Below are 6,862 nucleotides of genomic sequence, written 5' to 3' on the forward strand. Positions count from 1 at the left end.
AAATGTGTCAGACCACATTAAATCCGTGATTCCTGTCTAACATCTAATCAAGACACTCGTCTACAGCTACATGAGCGTCAAGAATGGATTACCTCCAAACTGAAATAATAGTCTAAGGCTTATATATTCGCAAAGTCAAATCAAGGTGGACGTAGACAGCTGAAATGTCAGCGAAACTAGCCAAACTAAATTTGCAAAGTCCGTGCATTGTTGTCAGTTCTCGTCTAGTACTTCAAAAAAAGTTCTCGTCTAGTACATTCTTTTTCCTGAATCACATACCATGAAAAGGCCTTTGTAAGACCAGAGACCAAGAAACAGGATCCATGGATGGCTCAGCTCTCGTCTACCCCGTCACGGTCCTGATCTTTGCCTTCCTGCCTTTGCGAGCGGCCGATGACCGGCTTATCCCCGGCGTGCCCCTCTCCCCGGGCGCCACCATCATTTCCGATGGCGGTGACTTCGTCCTGGGATTCTTCTCTCCATCCGGCTCCACGCCGGCCAACCTGCACCTTGGCATCTGGTACAACGGCATCTCCGAACACACCGTGGTGTGGGTCGCTAACCGAGAAGCCGCCGTCACCAACAACACTTCCGTTGCGCCGATGCTCTCCCTGACCAACACCTCCAACCTTGTCCTGTCCGACGGTGATGGCGGGCGTATCGTTTGGACGACTGACGCGGCCACTGCCCCAGGTTCTGATTCGGCGGTGGCGGTGCTTCTAAGCACCGGCAAGTCGGCAACCTCATCATCCGCTCGTCGAACGGCACATGGCTGTGGCAGAGCTTCGACCATCCGACGGACTCTTTCCTGCCCGGCATGAAGATGCGGATCAGGTACCGGACGCGTGCCGGTGAGCGGCTGGTGTCCTGGAAAGGCCCCGGCGACCCCTCGGCAGGGAGCTTCTCCTACGGCTGCGACCCGGCCACGTTCCTCCAGATGGTCATCTGGGACGGGGCGCGCCCTGTGTACCGCAGCTCGCCGTGGACGGGTTTCCTGGTGAAGAGCGAATACCAGTTCCAGATGACCAGCACCAGCGCCATCATCATCTACCTGGCCGTCGTCAGCAACGACGAGGAGAGCTACACGACCTTTAGCCTGTCGGACGGCGCCTGGCGCACCAGGTTTCTGCTGACCTACTCCGGCGAGCTCCAAATCCAGAGCTGGAATACAAGCTCATCCGCATGGGCTGTGCTCGCTAAGTTACCGACCTGGGCCTGCAACCAGTACGGGTACTGCGACGAGACGGAAACGCCGGCGCCGACGTGCAAGTGCCTCGACGGCTTCGTGCCGGCGAGGACGGAGGAGTGGAGCGACGGTAGGTTCTCCAAGGGCTGCCGACGGAAGGACGCGCTGCTTGGGTGCGGGGATGGCTTTTTGGCCTTGACAGGGATGAAGCCGCCGGACAGGTTTGTGATCATGGTGGGAAGCACGTCGTCGGAGAAATGCGCGGCGGATTGCAGCCGCAACTGCTCCTGCGTGGCATACGCCTATGCCAACCTTGGCAGCAGCACGTCCAAGGGAGACACCCCAAGGTGCTTGGTATGGGAGGGAGAGCTGCTTGACTCTGGGAAGCTAGGTGCAAGCCCCGCAACCGACACGCTCTATCTCCGGCTTGCAGGATTTGATGCTGCATCATCTGGTACCAAATCTTTCCTCCTTATGCTTTCTGATAATTCTTCCTATTTTAGTACTCATTTCGATCAAAATAATTGCCAAAAAGTGAATGTATCGGAGTACTTTTGTTTTCACGCTATGTTATATGCTAATTGCATGGTCGACAGGTAAAAGGGCAAAGAGCAACATTGTGGGGATTGTCTTGCCAGCTTTAGGAAGCGTCTTTGTTGTGGTGTGCATTTTCACTGCATGGTTGAAATTCAAAGGTACTGCGTTTAATTTGCATCCCCCGTTGCAATACCTTTTTCCGTTTGACTATCTTGAAATATTACAATTTTTTCAGCATAGACAGAGTACAAACTTATAATCTTCTAAGCCCTGCGGATATACATGTCCACAAGTCCATGTCTATGTTATACTCAATAAAAAGGAAATGATTATGCAATTGTAGCGGGAACAGGCAAGAACAGAAACCTGTTTAATTTACATCACCCGTTGTAATACCTTTTCCTATGTGACTTCTTTTGAAATATTAGAATTTGTCCAACATAGACATGGTACAAAATTAATCTTCTAAGCCCTGCGGATATATAAGTCCATGGCTGCTTACTAACTGTCCATATCTATGTTTTACTCAACAAAAATGAAATGATTATGCAATTTTGCGGGGGAAACAGGCAAGAACAGAAACCTGGAAAAACACAAGGCAGCATCGGATGGTTCAAGCGATCTAGAGTTCCCATTTGTTACATTTGAGGAAATTTCACTAGCGACGCACAATTTCTCCGAAACATGTATGATTGGACAAGGAGGTTTCGGCAAAGTTTATAAGGTAACTTATGCAGCAGTGTTTTGTGTTTTCGTCTTGTTCATTCTATAACAGGTAATTTAATTGATTTGTTCATATGACAAACTAAATTTCTTGAAATTATGCAGGGAACACTAGGTGGTCAACAGATTGCTGTCAAAAGGCTAAGTAGGGACTCTCAGCAAGGAGCAAATGAATTCAAGAACGAAGTACTTCTTATTGCCAAATTGCAACACAGAAATTTGGTTCGGCTTCTTGGATGTTGTGGCGAGGGAGAGGAAAAGCTGCTAATTTATGAGTATTTGCCTAATAACAGCTTAGATGCAACCCTTTTTGGTACACTCTAGCAAACAACCCAAATTTTCCTACAACAACTCAACGTATTTTTCTTATGTTTACTTTGTATGTAGATGATTCAAGAAAACATTTACTGGATTGGGATAAACGGTTTAATATAATCAAAGGTGTCGCAAGAGGGCTTCTCTATCTCCATCAAGATTCAAGGCTGACAATAATTCACAGAGATCTTAAAGCTGGAAATGTTTTGCTAGATACAGAGATGAAACCCAAGATAGCAGATTTTGGTATGGCAAGAATCTTCGGGGATAACCAAGAAAATGCAAACACCCAACGTGTAGTTGGAACATAGTGAGTAACAATTTGAACCAATAACTCATAATAATGTGTAATTGTTTATATCCATTTCTTTAACTATTGAAAATGAAATAATCGCAGTGGCTATATGGCTCCTGAGTACGCAATGGAAGGTATCTTCTCCGCCAAATCAGACATCTATAGCTTTGGCGTATTACTATTGGAGGTTGTAACTGGTATAAAGAGAAGCTCCAATGGTCGAACCATGGGCTTTCCTAGCCTCATAGCCTATGTGAGTACATATATACATGCTTTGTTTGAAGATCAAACTTTGAAAAGGTAGGCATAGTTTTGGAAATAAAATACTCCATAAATGATGTTTTTGATTGTTTCAGTCATGGAATATGTGGAAGGAAGGAAAGCTCGAGAATTTGGCTGACTCGTCTATCATTGATACATGTTCACTAGATGAAGTTTTTCTTTGCATCCATGTAGCACTCTTGTGCATTCAGGAAAACCGAGATGATAGACCATTGATGCCATCTATTGTGTTGGCCCTAGAGAATGGAACCACCACACTTCCTCTCCCCAACTGCCCTGCCTATCTTGGTTTGATGAGCACAGACTCGGATCAAAATCGACATGACATTCAAAACTCTACGAATAATTTAACTCTTACCGACATCCAGGGTCGATGAATTAATTTATTATTGTATATGTGTCAAACAATGTCTATAGAAGAGTGGACGTGCAAGTAAGTGAAGTATGTGTGGTTCATTACTGGTTGCCTTGAACTACTCTCTTAGAAAGTAAGTCTCTCTCAGGGAAAATGGTCATGCATCATGTGTTGTTTGGAATGAATTTTTTAGTTGCAGTTTTGGCCTTATTGGAAGTCGGTATAAACTTCCATCCGGTGTTAATCTTAAATTTAAATCAGGCAAACCCGGTCGACTATTGCCTCTGATCAGATGTCGCGCTACCTTGCGGCCCATCGACCACCTCTGCTGCCTCCCAGTCTTGTGCATTGGTTGACACCGTGCTTTCTAATAAGGCAGTGCTGCTCGTTTGGTCCAGCCAAAGCTATTTATGAGGAGTGCTCGATGCTTTGTCATAGTTTTATTTAGGTGGTGTTTTCTAACTGTCCTAGAGAAGCCAATATGGCAGCACATGTTTTAGGTAAACATTCAGAGGGGCCAGAGTCAATTGTCTGGCTAGATGAACCCCCTGATTTCATTTTTAGTGTGTTGGCAAATGATGTAACTGTTGTGTGATGTAGACAACAAGTTTCTTACGCACTCTTTTCCTTGTTATATGGTGTAGAGGAAGGTTTTTAATGAGGCGGCTTGCTTGTATTATATATTATGATTATGTTTAAAAAATAAGGCAGTGCTGAGGCAGTGCTGCCGCTGCTTCTATTTAGCGGTCTAGCCGGTGGTGCTGTTGTCAACTTGTTCTTTCGATGAAAAATTCAGACGGCTCGTTTGGTGGCACGGTTATTACCCACGGAGGGTTATAAAGAACTCTTCTAGTATCTACATCACTGAGATAGCAAGATACCAGTGTAAATCTGAAATTCAAATCCGCTAATCCGTCGGAGAAAATTCGACTCAAGACATTATTGTTACTGTTAAATAAAATAATATGATCAAACCTATGTATGTACGAAGCAAGTAGCTGAATGTGGTCAAACCTATGCACTCCAATTAAATACAATAACATAAAAACAATTACCCTGCCCACCCTACTATTTGAAAGTGTTGGCAAGTACAGAGATCCTCAAGTTTTCATAAAAGATGTGTGTAATATACAATGATGAAACTTTACCCGTTGTAACACCGCTGCTGCTGAAGTACATAACAACAAGCATGATATGTTGTATCAGCTAGTACCTCATAGACATGTCAGTATGTCACAGTAAATATATCCTTGTACGTTTAGAAGTGCAAATGTGCAATCTATAAACTTGTACATTTTGACCATCACTTTTGTTCCCCCAATTTACAAGATGCAACATACAAAATTAAGGGCGCGAAATTTTGGCACATGGGTTCTATCCCTAAAATTCTTAGTAATTTCAAATATTGGAGAAAAAATAAATCCTCCTAAAATTAAAAGATGATCAAGTATTTTACTCGTATAAAAATGTTTAGGATCGAAATGATTCTCATGGTATCCTAGGTAAAAAGACAAATTTATAACGAATATAGCGTGAATAGTAGATGAACAAACATGGGGCTTTTCAATTGTATTTTTACCCACGATACAATGATAGTAATGCCCTCACGATTTTTTTATATAAGTGCAGTACTTGAATATCTTTGGTTTCCACAAGGATTCTGATTTTTTAAAACCTTTTATGAGTTACTTTTTCTTTTTCTTTTTGGATGTATGGGGTGCTTGGCACCAATGAGCATGTCGTAGAATTAAGTCTCTATGCAAAGCACGGTAGTACCACCGGCCCTCCCAGCTGGGATCGACAAGTGACGTGCTACAAGGGATGCGTGAGGGACACACTCACATTGGAGGCACTCAAAAGCGACGTTTTTCAAGGGTATCATTTTTCTAGACAAACCAATCATGAATGGAAACCAACAATAATTTTTTTTTTTTGACAATCAATACCACATATATTCATAGCAATAAATAGTACATGGTAGAGATACATGAACTGACTTCAACGATTACAAAATAAAGTCTAAAAGATAGTAACGAATCTTCGAGGTCTTCAATTTCTTTCTTCTTCCAGAACACAATCTTGTACTCTTCTGAAGGCAGCCAAAGATAGATAACGAACCATAAACCTGTAGATACCGACGAAAGTTCTCCCATAATTTTTTGAGCCGCAATGCCAAGGCTGCGTGCACGCACGCAACCATTAAAGCAGTCATACAACATCGGCAAGAGTACCAACACCAGTATGTCAGGGAATAATAACCGACTAGCTTTGTCGTTGTTGATGGAGAGCCGAGAGTACGAATCACCATTGTCGAAGACGTAGCAGCCGGGACAAAAGCTGCGAGGATAATCATCCTCGCGGCAACAGCGACAAAAGGTCCAAAATCGATCTGGCGAAGCAAGATCCGAAGGCCCATACCTAGAAAATTGTGATTGTTCAACACCACCATTGACGCCGGGAAGAAGATCTCGTCGCCGAACGAAAGGCTGAAGATCACTTATTGCAGACGATGCCATCTCCATTGAGGGGAAACCAACAAGAAGGCGGCTACCAAAACCCTAACATAGACTACTGAAAAGACTACTTTTATTGAAAACTCCACACATAGATCGGGTTCCCCACTCCTCCCGACGCCGGCGAAGCCGGCCGGAGGAGGGGGAACCGATCTATGGAGGAGGCTGAAGTGGAGGCGGCTAGGTCTTTTTCTTGGAGGCGGCGGCTGAGTCGATGCGATCTGGATGGCACGAGCTGTTTGGTTTAGCTATGCATAGAAACCAACAATAATTCATTTAATAAAATAGTAAATCTTTGGCAACTTTTTCTTTTTTTTTATCATCTGACTATTGTGGGAACTAGGCATAGATGAGCTTCTTAACAAGCAACAGAGCAATTTACACGACTATTCTTGTTAAGTTATCTAGGGTGTTATCCATAGCCTAACATAGATCCCACCAAAAGTACAAGATCCCAGCACAACTGTTCATGCAATGGTGCAAGCAACCTAGGACTAAATGTCATCCAATTGAGTGTATAACGTGAACGCCCAGATTATCACAGCAAAGTTTTAACAGGCCAATGATACCTGTAACTGAAAGGCTTATCAATCACATTAAAAGCGGGATGAATGGATGGATGTGCATGAATATCGTAGGATACCTAGTTCCAGAAT

General features: G+C 43.7%; 1 pseudogene; it reads left to right on the forward strand.

Moving 5' to 3' along the window:
* Window positions 1–323: 323 nt before the first annotated feature.
* LOC124680358 lies at window positions 324–3,715 on the forward strand (annotated as a pseudogene).
* Window positions 3,716–6,862: the final 3,147 nt, after the last annotated feature.

This window comes from Lolium rigidum, chromosome 1 (assembly GCF_022539505.1).
Source record: "Lolium rigidum isolate FL_2022 chromosome 1, APGP_CSIRO_Lrig_0.1, whole genome shotgun sequence".
Taxonomy (NCBI): domain Eukaryota; kingdom Viridiplantae; phylum Streptophyta; class Magnoliopsida; order Poales; family Poaceae; genus Lolium; species Lolium rigidum.